This window comes from Phocoena sinus, chromosome 15 (assembly GCF_008692025.1).
Source record: "Phocoena sinus isolate mPhoSin1 chromosome 15, mPhoSin1.pri, whole genome shotgun sequence".
NCBI classification, from domain to species: domain Eukaryota; kingdom Metazoa; phylum Chordata; class Mammalia; order Artiodactyla; family Phocoenidae; genus Phocoena; species Phocoena sinus.
This window is the reverse complement of record NC_045777.1, coordinates 77,856,408-77,874,677: the sequence shown is the minus strand read 5'-3', so window position 1 is coordinate 77,874,677 and position 18,270 is coordinate 77,856,408.

The window sequence follows — 18,270 nt, the reverse complement described above, 5'->3', positions numbered from 1 at the left end:
GCTGTTCTATGCTGTGGCCCTACCACCTGTAACTCTTTCAGCGACCATGGCTCTCTTAAGAAAACCAAGTTCGGATCCGCCATAGATGGTCTTAACGTGAAGGGAAGGAGACTTCCTGGCTCCTAGACCCACCCTCTCCAATATGGTAGTCATTGGCCAAACATGGCTATTGAGCATTTGAAATGGAGCTAATGCCATGAGAAGCAGAAACTTTAATTTTACTTCATTTTAATTAATTTAAAATTAAAAACTGATACTCAATTCAGTTGTTGGAAAACATTCAAGTATGTTTGGAAAGAACTGCCAACTGTCCTGGTTTTTCCTGGGACTGAGCCTCAGGAAGTGGAACTGGGAGTTTTAAAACCAGGACTTGAGTAAACAGGGATGAGTTGGTGACACTACTTTGAAACAACTTGGTTATGGAAATCTATGAAATCCAAATACAGATCAAGTGTTGTGGATGAGAATTAAGCATCTGAATGGAGATGTGCCGTAAATGTCAAATATATTCTGCTTTCAAAGACTTGGTATGAAAAAAAAATGTAAAATATCTCATTAAAAATTTCATATATTGATTACATGTTAAAACGATAGTATTTTGGATATTGGGTTAAATAGACTATATTATTAAAATTAATTCCATCTGTTTCTTCTTTTACTTTTTAAATTTAAAGTCACGTATAGCTTGCATTATATTTTTATTAGGCAGCCGTGCTCTAGAGCAGTGGTTCTTAAACTGTGGCTGGTGTCAGAATCACAGGGGCACTTCGTAAAGATGCTGAGGCCCAGGCACTGTCCTGCTTTGAGGAGCCTGAGTCTCTGTTCTTCATCAGGTCTCCAGGCCACAGTCACCCTGCTGTGGTGGGGTAGTGTGTGGGAATGTAGATGCCAGCAACCCCTTTCCTCTTAAGTCTGGGGTCTCTGGACCTAAGAAAACAATGCCCAAGAACCGGCAGGACTTCTCTCTCTGCCTGGCTAAGGCCTAGCATGGGTTTTACCAGCGTGAGCTGCTCAGATGGCGTAGGAATGGAAAAGAAGAGAGGGAGGAGACGGCCAGGAGAACTAAGGGGCATTTTTTTCTGGGGCTCTGATTCTTTCTGGATCCTTCCCTAGTCCCTAGGTAAGCTGACCTCAAATATCTTTCCCTGGGTTTGACAAACAACACTGAGGGCCGTGGGGCGTCACTGAAAGTTCTGAGCAGGGAGGAGCCCGATGAAATGGACGTCCTGTTGGCCTATTCTGAGGAAGCCTCAGCCACCTCCCTTTCTCACACTTTTCCACAGGACTGCAGGAAGAAGCGATTCCTCAGATTCTTTGCTAGAGATGGCCCCTCCCACGTGCTCACCTGCACTCCCACAGGAAAGGATTACTGGTCCCCAAAGTGCAGTGGGCTGAATTACTATACTATAAACTGTCACAGCTTAATCCCCATCAGCCATCATCCTGGTCTCAGGCAGAGGCCCTTCCTTGGTGCTCCCAGGCCTGCCCAGCCTTGCCAGGAGCCCCCAGAGACCAGGTCCCGGCTCTCTGCTGCAAATCCACACTTAGACACCAGGCGTCACTCAGCCCCACCAAGGGAGAGAGTGTGTGGTATGGGAAACCAATCAGCCAACCAACCAACCAACCAACACTGCATCCTAGAGAACCAGGCCTAGTCTGAATTTGGCCTCTATCCCATTCAGTGCTGTGCAAATTACATCTTTCTCTGCTTTGGTTTCCTCATCTGCAAAATGGGCATAATGGTGCCTCCCTCAGGGCATTCATGTGTAGGCTCCAGTGCTGCTCCTGGCACTCAGTAGATGCTCAGTAAATATTTGTTGAATGAATTAATGAATCAATGTGTGGATGGGCAGCTCTTTGGCAGTCTGTCCTCAAGGGCAGGCCCCCTCCGTGGTTTCTATTCTACTCCTTCCTGGCTTGTGACTCCCCGCAGTGAAGGAAGAAAGTAAGGAAATGGGTTTGTCTAGGGCTTCTCCTTGGTGCCTGCGTGTGCCTCATTGCATCTGATTCCCTGGAGAGGTAGGGATTCATATGCTCATTTTACACACGGGGAAACTGAAGCTGGGGGAAGGTCAGGAGGAGAGGACCTGAGGACACAGCTTTTCTTGGGTCTCCCAAGGGCCTGCACCAGGGCTGAGAACACAGTGCTACTAAAGGAAGGCCCACGGGTTGAGTCAATGCATGAACATCAGGCACCGTGATGACACTGGGAGCCCCATCCCCTTTCTTGTGACATCCTTGGGCAGGGCTAGGGCAGGACAAGAGGCACCAGAGTCTGTCTTCTCTCTCTCTCTGTCTTGGATTATTTCCTTTCATACCTTCCTCCTTGCCTCCTCCCCTTCTACTCCTTAGCCTGTGCCCTTTCAGCAGTATTTTCTCCTTTCTTTCCCTTTCTTCCTTCCTTTCTTTCTGTCTTTCTTCCTTCCTACCTTTCTTTTTCTTTCTTCCTTCCTCCCTCCCTTCCTTCCTTTCTTTCTCTTTCTTTCTTTCTTTTCTTCTCTTCCTTCCTTCCTTCCTTCCTTCCTTTCTTTCTTTTTCTTTCTTTCTTCCTTTCCTTCTTCCTTTCTTTCTTTCCTTCCTTTCTTCCTTTCCTTCTTCCTTTCTTTCTTTCTTCCTTTCCTCTTCCTTTCTCCTTTCCTTTTCCTCCTTCTTTCATTCTTCCTTACTCCCTGTTTCCCTCCTTCTCCCCCCACCCCCCTCCGACCTTTTGTTATAATCTGTGACAGAGGACCAGACTGCATAGCCTCTAAGAACCAAAAGGTTGACATGCTGGAATGTAGAGGCTGAGGGTCCTCCACACCCCTACCATTCACATCCCAGTACCTCAGTTTCCTCATCTGTAAATTGGTTTATTTTAAGGACTTGGGGTGGTATGTGTAGGTGCTGCGTACAGGCCTGACCGACGGGAAGAGCCTGATGGGTGTGAAGTGTGGCTGGTGTTATTTCACCTGTGCCTAAGGCAGGCCTCACTGCAGCTCTTTAATGTCGTGGGAACTGATTCTGGAGAGCATCAAGGTCTGAGATTCTGAAGGTATGATTTGGGGTAAATTGTGCGTCAATTTCGTGATCACTTAAATGCAAGTGTCTGGATGGCTGCTTCCCAGGAAAGTGGTGAGCCGTTGGTCATTAAGTTGTTGGGAAAATGACAGCTGAGTCCTGTGGAACTAACACACAGCCTAGTTTGGATTGTAAGCTCAGGGAGGGCAGGGCTGGGATGATGTGTGGCCTTCCCCGGGGTGGTGTTCATTCAAGGCTTGTGGAGTGACTCAGGATGCACACGTGGTGACTGGCAAGTAGGGGTGGCCTGAGGGTCCCGAGTGACCCTAGATCCAAAGTAGCCCCAGAGTTCCTTCTTGGCAGGTCACAGGAGAGAGAGCTGTACTCAGGACATCTTTTTGCACATTGCAAAGGTGATTTGCTCTCTTGGGAAGGAATCTGGTCTCTTTAATATCCTTTGTGAAGATGCAGAAACACCTGCAGTGGAGACTGCTGGGATTGCTCATGAGATATGAGCCACATCTCGGTGAAAAGAGCAATTTATCAGAGGACGTTCCTTCCAGTGACAGAGAACCTTTCAGAACTTGATTGCACTTAATGTACCAGCCTTTCCAAAGTATTTTATTCCACCCTCAAATGAGATAATGAAGCCCTTTAATTTACTGTTCAACTCCCAGACAGAGTGAGCTGGTCAGGCCCGAGGAGATAGAAGGCTGGACCCAGGCTCAGGAGGCCCAGTGCACCTGGTGTGCCGTCATGGCCTTCTCAGCCTGGAGCTGCCCATCTCCTGTTGGGAGGTGGCATGGAGCCCCAGGCAGCCCAGGGTAAATCCCAGTCTTGCAGTTTCCTTCCTGTGTGTCCCCAAGCCAGTCACTTACTCTCTTGAAGCCTCGGTTTCATCATCTGTAGAATGGGGATGGATGGTAACACTGGCGCGGCAGGGTTGTAGTAATGATTAGGGATGATATGGCTAAGAGGGCAGTGTCTGGCACTGGGTAGATGCTCAATAAATGGCAATTGTCATTGGGTAGTGAAGTCGAGCCCTGAGACCTCAGAGGAAGTCATTCTTGCTGCTGGTCCTGGGGAACATTCACATCCATGGCTCTGCCCTGGATTCACACCATCAGCACCAAATAAAACAGCCTTCAAGGCCTTCACCTCCTGCTTATCTGCCCATCCCATCCTGACCATTTCAGTGGATCTCGCCCACTCAGACAAATAGATGATGGATGGATAGCTGTAAAAACTCAGCCGTGGGCAGCGTCTGAGCCCATGCTGGACCTTGCCCAAGCCTTCTCCAGCCTCTCGTTTGGACCTGGGAGCTCCTTGACCTCACCCACCCTAGTTCTCACATACATGATGGTGCAAGCCCTGGGTACGTCTAAGGGGCCTCGTCAGATTCGTGTTGATCACAGTACTCTCCCCACAAAGCAGTCAAGTTGATTGCTCTTACGATATCAGTATGTTATGATACTTTTCCAAGGATGCAAGTAAAGCATTCTGAGAAAGGGATGTATTTTCTAATTTGCCCAGAGGTCATTATAGATGAATGGTTTACCCTTCTTTCCCCCCCTGCCCCAGTGGCCTTCCCCAGCTCAACCTCACACTCCCCTTACAGTAGGATTCTGGCATTTGTCCTCAGTTTCCTGCTCTGGCCCGCGGGGACCAGCCAGGACGCGCACGGTTGGTTTCATCTCTGGCTGGCTTTCTGACAGGCTCTTGTCTCCAGCCCAGACTGATTCCTGTCAACACCCCCTCCTCCCCTCACTCTGTATACATAGCTCTTCACCTGCTCCTGCTGCCTCCCTCCTGATCAGCATCCAGACTCACCCTGTGTCTGTACCTGTGGTGGCTGATGATGGCCCTTAAAGATCCCTGGAACCTGCAAATGGTGCCTTATATGGAAAAGGGGTCTTTGCAGGTGTGATTGAGTTAAGGCTTTTGAGATGGGGAGTTCACCCTGGATTATCCAGGTGGGTCCAATGTAATCACAGCATCTTTACAAGAGAGAGACAGAGGGATATTCGACACAGGCAGGAGAAGGTGACATGAACACAGAGGCAGAGATTGGAGTGATGTGCCTGCAAGCCAAGGAATGCTGACCACCATCAGAATCCGGCCACCAGCATTCTCCCCTGGAGCTTCTGGAGGGAGCACAGCCTTGATGACACCTTGATTTCTGCCCAGTAATACAGATGTTGGATTTCTGCCTTCCAGACCTGTGCGAGAATAAATTTCTGTTGCTTTAAGACCAAATTGGTGGTCATTTGTGACAGCAGCCATGGGAAACTAGATCAGTGTTCATCCTCTCTGGGGAGATCCTTTGCCCGGTCCAGCTTAGCTCTAGGCCCTGACTCTGTTTTGGTCCCCATGGTCCTGGCCCTGAAGGGAGCTCCCTAGCTCTTTGGATGGGCCTGGACACTTGATGCTGCAATGCCAGATCCCACTCCTGACAGGGGCTTTGGGGACCTTAGAATCAGCTGCATAGGTGTTATCTGCTGGCGATCAACCACAGGACCCACTGGGTGGTAGCCCCTCCAAGAGAACCTTAAGCTTATCCCTCCTCCCCTATGGAATAATCAAGGCTCATTATAGGTGGGGAGCAGATCAGACAGTTCAGAAGAGCATTGGCTGAGGTCCTACCTTGTGCTAACTATATGATGGGTGCTTGATATACATTGTCTCTTCTATTACCTTTCTCCAGTCTGGGGATAAAAATGGTAAAAAAAAAAAAAAAAGTATTCCTCTGGCTTATTTCCTTCCTGCTCTAATGGAACCTGTTTGCCTTTCAAAGTTTCCAGGAGCCCTGCGAGGGGGGGGTCTCACTAGTGCTCACTAACATCCTTCCATCACTTCTTATTGCCATTTTCCTCCTCCTATGATTGACTTTCAAGCTGGGATGGCTGCTCTCAAGCTTTCTGCTGTCTCCTTCCCCCTTGCTGTGGCCCCGGCTCCTCAGAAGGGTGGAGGTTGGTTCCGCCACAGCCCAGGCCTCTGAGCCTAAAAGGGAGTTTCCTCTCCGCACTTGTCCCTTCAGGCTTGCTCTCCATGGTCACACAGCTGCAAAATGTGCCATGTCAGCTCTCAGTATTGTGCAGATATCTTAGGGAAAGGGCTGGCCACAGATTGTATTCTCCCAAAAATGGACGCAATGATGTCTCCCATCCCACGTGGTCTTCCTACGATGTGACTCTGACACTCCTTCTCCTCGGATATGGATGGATTTGTGACTGTGGCAGAAGTGACACAATGGGTCGTAAAGAGTGATGTAGCTTCCACTGGTTTGCTTGGGATGCTGGCTCAGGGAACCCAGCCACCATGCTATGACAAAGCCCAAACAGTGCACGGAGAGGCCCACTCGGAGAGGAACTCAGGTTCCCTTCCCATGGCTTGCGCCCACCTTCTAGACATGTGAGTACGCCATCTTAAAAAGTGAATGGTCCAGCCTTAGTCAGCCACCCTAGCTAATGCCAACTGTAGCAGAGATGAGCTGTCCCCACTGAGCCTTGCCCAAACTATGGATTCATGAGTAGAATAAATGTTTGTTGTTGTTTGAAGCCGCCAAGTTTGGCATGGTTTATTTCACTGCAATGGACAACGGATACAGAATTCCTCCAGTTTTCTTTTGTATTCTCCCTCCCTGGGACTCAGACCTGGAGCCGTGGGACTGAGCCCAGGGCCAACCTAAAAGAATGATCTGGCTCCATCCACTTGGGAATTACATTTCCCTTCCCTCAGGCTGAGCCTCTTCCTGGGAAGCTCTTGGGTACCTCTCACAAACTGACCCATGGGGGCAACTTCACTGGTCCTCCGGAATTGACTGGACATCCTTAAATCCTGGAGGACCAGAGTTTAGATTAAAGCTGGGACATCTCCTCCCCTTCCTTCTTATCCGCCCCTAGTCACAATCTCAGTTATTTTATGAGGGGGAAACTGAGGCTCAGAGAAATTGAATCACTCTCCCAGGGAATACAGCTAGGAAGTGGAAGGCTGAGATTTGGATCCATGTCTGTCTGCCTTTCCACTACCCTGAGGGCTGCTTCTCTGTGTTATGTGCAGAGGCTGATGATCCAGAGGGGTCCCCTTGTGTCTCACTAAGGCCATAAGCCACTTCATCATCCTCTCACAGATTCCCCTCAAAAAAAGATAAACGTTTAAATGGCTAATAAGCATATGAAAAGGCACTCAACCTCGTTAGTAGCCAGGAGATGCAAATTAAAACCCTAAGTGGGAATTCCCTGGCAGTCCAGTGGTTAGGACTCTGCCCTCTCACTGCCAAGGGCCTGGAATCGACCCCTGGTCGGGGAACTAAGATCCCAAGAGCCATATGGCGTGGCCAAATGAACAAAACAAAACAACAAACAAACAAACAAACAACCTCAAGCACACCCCTACTGTGATTGAATGCAAGAGTGCCTCTCTCAGACCACCTTCCATGTGACCCCACCAGCCTTTTTGCCAACTCAGGCCATTCCCTCTTTAGTGCTCCCTCTGGGGTCAGCGGAGGCTCACCTTCTCCCTCTTCTTGTACCTGCTTCCTTCCGGACCACAGGTGTTGATCTCAAGAGCACTTCTTAATAAATGTCCTGCATGCTAAACTCTATCTTTGTGTCCAGGGGAACCTCACCAGTGACAACTACACATCCACTAGAATGGCTGAAATATTTTGAAAAAAACTTATCCTGTTTTTCACGTTTTGAAACATTACAAACTGGAAACAGACCCACAAATATATGGCCAGTTGATTTTTGACAAAGCTGCAAAGGCAATTCAATGGAGAAAGGATAATCATTTCAACAAATGGTGCTGGAACAACTGGACACCCATATGGAAAAAAAAAAAAAGCAAGCAAGCAAAAAAAAAAATCTTGATTACCTATCACAACTTATACAAAAATTAACTCAAAATGGATCATAGACCTAAAAGTAAAACCTAAAATTAAAATACTCCCCAGGAGGAAACATAGGAGAAAATCTTTGTGACTTCAGGTTAGACAAAATTTTCTTAGTTATAGCTTCTATATCCATGAGCTGTAAAAGAAAAATATGCTAAGTTAGATTTCATCAAAATTAAAAACATCTGATTTTCAAAAGACATTCTTATGAAAATCAAAAGACAAGCTACAGACTGGGAGAAAATATTTACAAAACACATGTGATAAAGAACTTGGATCCAGAATATAAAGAATCCTGAAAACTGAATAAGAAAACAAATAACCCAATTAAAAATGGTCCAAAAAATTGAACAAACCCTGCAGACAAGAAGATATGTGGATGGCAGATGAACACGTGAAAGGATGTTGAGCATCACGAGCTATTAGAGAAATGCCAATTAAAACCCAAATGAGTTACTAGTAGACACCTCTTACAATGAGTTAATAAACAAACAAACAAACTTGACAATACCAAGTGCTGGTGAAGATGCAGAGCAACTAGAACTCATACAAAATTGTACAGAAAACTTGGAAAATGGTTTGGCAGTTCCTTATAAAAGTAAATATACACTCACCATATGACCCAGCAGTCCCACTCCTAGCTGTTTACCGAGCAGAAATAAAAACTTGTGTTCCCACAAAAACCAGCCCACATATGTTTACAGCAGATTTATTCATAATTTTCCTTCCTGGAAACAACTCAAATGCACTGTAATTGGGGAATGGATGAGTAAATTGATACATCCATACAATAGAATATGATTCAGCAATAAAAACTGTTGATACACTCAATAACGTGGATGAACCTCACACGTGTTATGCTAAGTGGATGAAACCAAACTCAAAAGGCTACATACTATATGATTACAAGGGTTGGGAGTAGGGTAAGGGATTTGGTGCCTATCAAGGGGCACCAAGGAATTTTGGGAGGTGATAGAACTGTTCCATATTTTGATTGTGATAGTGACCACACACTTACCACAACTCACAGAGCTGTACACTAAGAAGAGTAAAATTTACAGTATGCAAATAAACTGTACTAAAAGTATTGAACCAAAAAGCATTTTATATAAGTAGTACCATACTGCAGGTATCCTTCCTCAGTTGCTTTTTTTTTTTGCTTACCGTTAATGACTTATACAAGTTGACACTATGTATGTAATAATGATACGTGTAGCTCTTGTTCATTCATTTTAACTGCTACATCACATTCTATTATACATTATACCTTAATTTATCTATTCGTTCTTCTTCTGGTGGACATTTTTTTTTTAATAAATAAATTTATTTATTTATTTTTGGCTGCATTCTTCGTTGTTCTGTCTTCGTTGCTGCGCACGGGCTTTCTCTAGTTGCGGCGAGTGGGGGCTACTCTTTGTTGCGGTGCGCGGGATTCTCATCGCGGTGGCTTCTCTTGTTGAGGAGCACAAGCTCTGGGCGTGGGGGGCTTCAGTAGTTCCAGCACACCGGCTCAGTAGTTGTGGCTCGCAGGCTCTAGAGTGCAGGCTCAGTAGTTGTGGTGCACGGGCTTAGTTGTTCCGCCGCATGTGGCATCTTCTCGATACAGGGATCGAACCTGTGTCCCCTGCATTGGCAGGTGGATTCTAAACCACTGCGCCACCAGGGAAGCCCCTTTGTGCCTGTTTTTTTCCTTCTGTTTTAAACAATGTTGCAATAAACATTCCTGTAAACGTATTCTGGAGTAGAGGTGCTGAGATTTCTCTCTTGGATGTTTACTGAAAAGAGTAAATTGAGTAGGGACAAAAACGGTGAGCATCTTCACTTTGCTCTCCAAGGGCTTATACAACTGACTCTACCAACAGCATATGAGAATTTCTTTCTTCTATATCTCCAACAAAAATTGTATTATCAGACTTTAACTTCTGCTTAGCTGATGAATATAAAATGGTATCTCGTTGTTTTATTTCACAATTTCCCTGATTACTAGTGAGGTTGATTTATATGTTTGTTGGTCATTTGGGTTTTTTCTTCTGTGAATTGCCTCTTCATATTCTTTGTCTTTTTTTTCTTCCCCTACTGTGTTGCACATCTTTTTCTTCTTGATTTGTACCCATTTTTCTGTTTCCCCCCCCCAACCTCTTCCTGATTGTAATCCCTGTTGGGTAGCAGATACCTTCTCAGTCTGCAGTTTGTCTTTTAAAAATTTTAATAGTAACTTTTGTTGATAGAAATTTGTAAATTTATTAGTCTTTTTTTTGTTGTTGTGCATGCTTTTTGTGCCCTTTCTAAGAAATCCATCTGTACTTCAAGGTCAAAAGATATTTTCCTGTAAACTTTAAAAAGTTTTGCTTTTCCCATGTATGTCTTTAGTTCACTTGGAATTGATCTTTTTGTGTGATGTAGAGATCTAGTTTTATTTTTTATACATAACCCTACACCATTTATTGAAGAGTCCACCCTTTCCCCACTGATTTATATAGGCTTTTGTGCTCTCTATTCTATTTTATTGGTATAGCTGTCTATCCTTACAACACCATCTTAATTATGTAATAAATCTTTCTATCTAATAAATCTGTCTGGGGCTATTCTTGGCCCTTTGCTCTTCTCTATAAATTTTAGAAGCATCTTGCCAAGTTCCCAAAGAGAGTTTTGGATGTTTTTGAAATCCTATAATATTTAATACATAAATTTAGGTAGAATTGGTTCCTTTATGATATTGAATCTTTCTGGCCATGTCTGGGGTATATATTTCTTTACTTACCAGATACTCTTTTGAGTCTTTCAATAATGTTTTGTAATTTAGACCATTAGGTTCTTACACAACTTTCTGCTCCATTTATTTTAAGCACATTATGGTTTTAATTTTTTTGATATGGTAAACAGAATTAAAAGTAATATATTCTACTTATTTGCAGTACATAGGAATGTTATTGATGTTTATATGTCAATCTCATGTATAGCAATCTTGCTGATTACAAGTTTGTGTATAGATTCTTTTGGATTCACTGTGTAGACAATTATACTTTCTCTAGATATACTTTTCCTTTTCATTTAATGCCTTTTTATTTCGTTTAATCACCTTATTTCATTGGCCGGGTACTTTAATGTAGTGCTAAGAGGAAGCAATGACAGAGGACATCCTTTATTGCTTTGAGTCTAATTGAATTGCCTCTGAAATTTTACCCTTAAATATAATATATGCAGTGAGTTTTGAACAATTACTTTTTATCACATCTATGACATTATATTCTATTTCTAGATTGCTTTTTAAAAAGTATGAATTAGTACAGACTTTTATCAAATGGTTTTCCTGCAGGTATTGAGATGATCATATGCTCTTTTTTTCTTTTAATTCTATAGTGTGGCATATTACATTAATAGATTTACTTATTATTCATGAGAGAAATCCCACCTGGCCAGCAACTATTTTATATATATATTTCACTGAAATTAAATTAAATTAGCTGCTAAATTTAATTTGCTGATATTTTATTTAAGATTTTGAAATACATGTTCATAAGTGTATAATGGATCTGTAATTGCCTTTTAAAAAATTATCCTTGTCTGGTTTTGCCATCAAGGTTATACTGGCTTCAGAAAATAAAATAGGTAGCTTTCATTCTTTCTGTCCTTTGAAATGTTTTTATAAAACATTTATATAATAACATTATAAATATTTATATATTTTCTGGTCCTCAGAATTTTCAACAAATTTGCCTCTAAGCTTTTTCGAGCTTGGGATGGTGGAGGTCAACTTCTGGATGGATTAAACGTATTTACTAGTGTGGTTACTGTTCGAATGAGTATCTTTCTTTTCATTACTTGCTTTGCTTATTTATACCCTCTTCCTCCTCCTCCCTCCTCCTTCTTCTTGCATAGGCTAACTAGTAGTGTCTTTATATGATCATTTTTCCCCCCAAAGAACCAGCTTTTGGTTTTGTATTTGGACAGGATATAAATTTGACTGCTGCAACAGAAACCTGAAATGATTAATGACTTAAACAAGTCATGCATTATTACCTGTTATGTGCTGAACTGTGTACCCCACCCCCTTGCTCCCTGCAAATTCACATGTTGAAGCCCTTTGAATGTGACTGTATTTGGAGATAGCACCTTTAAAGAGGTAATTAAGTTAAAATGAGGCACCATTAGGATAGATGGGCCCTAATTCAATCTGATTGGTGTCCTTATAAGAAGAGGACATTTGTACACCTAGAGAGACACCAGACATAAGTGTGCCCAGAGAAAAGACCATGTGAAGATATAGAGAGAAGTGGGCCATCTATAAGCCAAGGAGAGAGCCCTCAGAAAAAACCAACCCTGCCAACACCTTCGTCTTGGACTTCTAGCCTTCAGAACTGTGAGACAATAAATTTCTGTTGTTCAAGCTACCCAGACTGTGATATTTTAGTACGGCAGCCCAAGCAAACTAACACACTATCTCACATAAAGTCCCAGCTTTTATGGAGTTGAGGGCCCAGGCTCTTTCGATCTTTTTGCTCTGCCCTCTTCAACATGACCTGCCTTCATGCCTGCATCCCAGCCAGCTGGAAGAGAAAAAGGGGAAGGGAGAGCAATCTACTTCATTTTACAGATATGACCCAGTACTTTTGCCCACTTCCATGTTTTGTATCTGGCTGCAAAGGTTACTGGGTTGCCACGCACCTCCTAAAGAGTCTATTACATCATAGGAAAACAAGAGTGGAAAGTGGGGAGCAAGGGCCATTTCTGCTATAAGTTTTTTTAAAAGTTCCTTTCTATTTCTTCTTTGTTTTCTAGCTCATTATGTCTGACCTATTTTTGTTATTTCCATCTTTGTACTTTCTTTATGTTTGCTCTGGTGTCCTTTTTCTAGCTCCTTTATTTGATCACATAACTCATTCATTTTAATCTTTGTTGCTTTTTAAATTCATGAATATAAGGATACACATTTACCTCTAAAAACGATATTAGTTGCATTATATAAGTGCTACTCTAATTGTCACTTAGTTACAAAACATTTGTAATTTTAAGTACCATTTCCTCTTTTACCCAGGAGGTATTTAGGATGAAGTTTTAGATTTCCAAGGTTTTTAAAAAAATCTCTTTATTCTTGAGTCCCATTTAAATTAAATTATGGTCAGAGAGTGTGGTCTGGATGGTAAGCATCTTTTTAAAAATTTTGTCAAAGCTCTCTTTATGACTTAATAAATGATAACTTTTTATAATTTTTTTGTGAAAATTATGAGTATTCTCAATTTATTGGGTTCTCAATTTGTTGGGTGGTATAGTATCTATCTATCTATCATCTCTCATATATAAACTTCTCATTTGTGTTGTCCAAATGACATACAGTATGATTAATAATATATTTGAAAAAAAATAATATATTTGGATTTATTATACCACCTCATTGTATGTATGTTTTTTACTTACTTTATCTTTTCCTTTTTGTCTTCTGTGGGCTCTATATGTATACATAACATATATATACAGACATATTTTGAGGTATAAAACTTTGCTGGTTTGGAAGTTTGAAATTATATTTCTTTCTTTTTCTCATGGTTATGCTTAATGTTCAATAATTTTAAAAATTTCCTTTTTATCCTTGATCTTATGTGGTTTATTTATGGTAGAGCCATATATGGACTTAATTTATGCTATCTATTCTTGGGATATATTTTTGATTTGAGGTTTCATGTTGTTCTTTAACTCTTGAAAATCCTTATTGTCCCATTACACACTGCTTCTCCATCGTTTCCTCTTTACTCTTTTTTTTTTTTTTTTTTGTGGTATGCGGGCCTCTCGCTGCTGTGGCCTCTCCCGTTGCGGAGCACAGGCTCTGGACACGCAGGCTCAGCGGCCATGGCTTACGGGCCCAGCCGTTCTGCGGCATGTGGGGTCTTCCCGGACCGGGGCACGAACCCGTGTCTCCTGCATTGGCAGGCAGACTCTCAACCACTGCGCCACCAGGGAAGCCCTACTCTTTTCTTTGTAAGTTTTGTTAGACATATTTTGAAGTCCCTCCAACTCTCCTCTAGGTCTATTAACTGCTCTTTTGTCTATTTTGTCCCTTTGACTCTTGGTGCTCTCACAATGGTCAGGACACCTCCGGTAACGGAACTGTCATCTGGACGGGGTGCGTGGAAGGTAGCACTCAAAAAGTGGTGTTTGAGTTGAGATTTGAAGGGGATGGAAGAATGTCATGTAGGAACAGAGAAAAGTGAGGTAGGGGAGATTCCTCCAGGCAGAGGGAGCAGGATTTATAAAGGTCCCAAGGTGAGAAGGTGCATGGCATGAAGAGCAAGAGAGGGTTGGAAATTGGAAGGCACCAAAGCCTTTAAGCCAAGAAAAGACTTGATCCACTGGCAGACCTTTCTGGCTGTCTTGTGGAGCAGAGGACAGGTGAAGGGCAGGGCAGGAGCAGGGAGACCAGCCTGGAGGCTACTGCAGCCTGAGTTACAGATGGGTGGTAACTGGGACCAGCAGATGGCAGTGGGGATGGAGAGAGAGGATGAATGATGAGATATTTAGGACACAAGCTGGATGTGATGGACTGCATGGGAGTAGGCTGGTGGTGATGAGGGGAGTCCAGAGCCCAGCCGCCAAGAGGAGGGCACGGAGGTTTGGGTGTAAATCCTTGTCTGGCTTATTCTTGTCCAGGTGAGACCCTCCTGCACAGAATTCACCTGCTCTTTGCCTGAGCCATTTTAGACTGGCTCCTGGGGGTGGGGTCTTGAGTGGGTCAGATGTGCTGTGGGTCCCAGGAATCCTGTGTCCACCCAGTACTAGCTTCTCCTCTGATCCACTGGGTGTGTTGAATGATCCTTCTGGGCTTCTGCCTCAGCTGGGATGGACACTGTGGTTATACCTTGAGCCCTGGTCCAGCTCCTGGCCAGACCCCTTTCCCAGGGCTGGACGCTGATTATACGTCTTCAGGTCCTTCTGTAATCTAGACAGGCTACTCGGAATAGAGTCCTGATCCAGCATCAATTCGAACATCTTTTCTCCCTGGAGATTCTGCTGCTGGGCCACACATCCCAGTGGCCAGCCTGGATGTCACGTCCAGCCTGGCTCCCCTACCCCTGGACCACCTCCACCCAGGCTTTGCAATGAGGTGGCCACAAGTGGCCCCACTGGTTCTCAGCTTTCTCCTCCTTATCTGCTTAGTTTGAGTTCCCTCAGAAGCAGGCCCTGAGACAAGGATTCAAGGGCAAGTCATCCCAGAAACCCAGGTAGGGTTGTGTCAAGATAGGGAAAGGAAGGCAGCCAGCACAGGACGCTATCAAACAAGTCTCCACAGAGGCAGCTGAGTTGAATCCAGTGGGGACCTCCAGGAGACAGTGTAAATGCAGGGACTTGGAGCTGTTCCGCCTGTGGGGTGAGGTCATCCAGGTGTATGTGAACCAACTCCCATCGGTCATTGGTGAAGGGCAGCCATGGGGGCATTTCATTCCCCATGTTTTGCACCTGTCCTGCTTGGGCAGAGCAGACCCAGAAGCTGGAGAAAGCCTTAGCAAAGAGTTGCAGATGGTGGATCCTGGCCCTGGAATGGGGAGCCTGGGACACCCTCTTATCCTAAGCCAGAAGCTGGAGTTCCGGTTCCATCACCTGCAGAGCAGGGACAATGCTCCTTGCCTTTCGCCTTGCTGTGAGCACACTGTGACTAAACACACGGAAAGGGCCCCACATTGCTGGGTGTAGAGCAGCCTGATAAGGCTAAGGAGGGCGAGTAGCTCTCTGTGCTGTGCAAATGTGCCCTAGATACGTGGGCAGCAGACCCAAAGCTCTGAGACAGACGGTAATCTCTTTTGCTTTGTCCCCCCTCCATCTCTGGCCACCGGTTCCTGCTGATGTGACATTCTTATTCTAAAAACAGACATGTAGCACCTCAAGCAGATTTGCAGTCCCTTGGCAGCCGTCTTGTCTGGCACATAAAGGGCCTCTGCCTTTCTGCCTGGCTCCGCAGAGTCTGGGGGGTAGAGGTGAGGATCAGGCCAAGGGGGCTGCCCAGAGAGCAGCGTGGTGCCTGACCCCACCCCTCACCCCTCTGGAAAGCGGAGGTGCCAGGAGTCAGAGCTCCATGAGTCTTGGAGCCCCTGCAATGGTTTGCTGATACTGCGGGAGGCTGGTGATGTTGCTTCATCCTTTGCCCCTCTAGCCCCTTGGCTGCTTTGAGTGACCATCCAGAGCATACCCTTGAGCTTAGGCACTTCCTGTCCAGAGCAGGGTGACTCCACCCTCAGACGGAGGCCCTCCGTGGCAGAGACATGGAATCCAGGCACGCTCCCTGCTCTGCTTCCAGGAGGCTGCCTGCCCCAGGCACTTTACAAACCAACTGTGAAGCATGGCAGCAGGCCAGGAATGGCCCGGGCACTGCTTCCCTGGAGTCTCAAGGGTGCCCTGTCACTCTGGCCACTCTTTTATCTTTATCCAGGGTCACCGAGGCCTCCCCACGGGGGCTGGGGGCTCTGGGCCCCGTCCTGGCCAGGGCAGAGCATGGATAGCAGCCTCAGCTCCTCTAGCAGCTGGGGCTGGCACTGGTCTCATGGCCTCAAGCCTGGTACCCAGTGGGTGGGGGAGCCCTGGGCACTTGTGGGTCCCCTGTGTGAGGCCCCCCCATTCTCTTGTCAAGTCTCCCCAGTGACAGGTGCAGCTCCTGCCTTAGTTTCCCATCCCATGCTCTAGAACCCCTCTCAGCCCGTTTGTCCCTGAGGTCTAGCCACCTTGGCTGGGCCCCTGATGCCCCTCTCCAGCTTCTGCCAGCCCCTGAACCGGGGACTATCCCTTCTCTAAGGTCACTTACTGGGAGACTCAGTTTCCTTATCATTCATAGGGGTGATGTCAGCTGCCCTGCAGTTTTGTCGGAAAGGACAATGAAAATGTTTCTAGTGCATCTAACAAAGTCTCTGGCATAGAGCAAGTGCTCTGTGAAAGGCGGCCATGACCGTTCCTGGTGTTAACAACCTTCTCCATCTCTCTGGCTTCCACCTGACTCTGGAAGGTGCTGCTGCGTGAGGCTCACATTTGGACCCCTGAGAGCAGTGCTGCCCAGTAGAACTTTCTGCAGTCGTGGAAATGTTCTGTGTCTAAGCTGACCGATATGCTGGCAGGCCCTCTTGAAATGTGGCCAGTGAAAAAACAGTTTTTAAAAATTAAATTTAAATTAATTTAAATGTAAATAGCTGCATGTGAACAGGGGCTACTGAATGGGACAGCACAGCCTTCAAAAGGAACACTGGCCTGGTTCATTCAACAGACAAATATTTATTGAGAGCCAACTCGCTGCCCGTTGAGGTGCTGGGATTTCAACAGTGGACAATACAGGCAAGGGCCTTGCTGTCATGGTGACAGGAAAAGTTAAATAAATAAATAAGGCCATTCAGACAGTGACAAGGGACGCAGACAACCCCAGAGCGCCCTCAAGCGCTAAAGCAAGAGTGTACTTGCTTTCTTTTTTTAAAATCTTTATTTCCTTTATTGGACGAAATGATTCCCTTTCTTTTATTTTCAAAAATGTTCACTATTTCGAAAATTCCTGATCCATGAAGAGAAATTCTATTTAAGTAGGTTCTGTTATATTGTTCTGTCTCTTGATGGACTAGTCCTGTTTGTTATTATTATTATTTTTTGCTTCGTGAATAAGCTTTATTTAAGCTTTACATTGCACATAATTTCAGTTACATAAGTTATTCCAAGGCAAAGAAAGTGATGAACAGCTCCCTGATTTATTATGGAATTCATAGCGACTTAAATAGCAAAACTTGATATTATCAGAAAAGAAAAATATATACCAATTCTACGTATACATAGAGATGCAAAATTTCTAAATAGTAACAAATGGAATTCAACAATATATCAAAAATAATTCACTATTAGCAAGCAGGGTTTATTACAGAAGTGCAAATGTGGTTCAAGAAGTTAATCAACATAATTTAATCAACAGATTACTAGAGAAAATATTTTTGGACATGTAGGAAATTTGATATAATCCACGTTAATTACATTTTATACATCAAAAGGCTTTGCCTTTGTGTTAGTCTGTTCGGGCGGCCGTAACAAAGGCACAGGCTGGGGAACTTAACAACAAAAATATAATTTCTCATAGTTCTGGAGGCTGGAAGTCCAAGATCAAGGTGTAGGCAGGGTTGGTTTCTCCGGAGGCCTCTGTCTTTGGCTTGAAGATGGCTATCTTCTCCTTGTGTCCTCACGTGGTCTCTTTTCCACGTGTATCCGAGTCTTAATCTCTTCTTCTTATAAGGACACCAATCATATTGGGCTAGGGACCACACTAAGGGCTCATTTTAACTTAATCATCCTTTAAAGATCTTGTCTCCAGGGACTTCCCTGGTGGTCCAATGGGTAAGACTCTGCGCTCCCAATGCAGGGGGCCCGAGTTC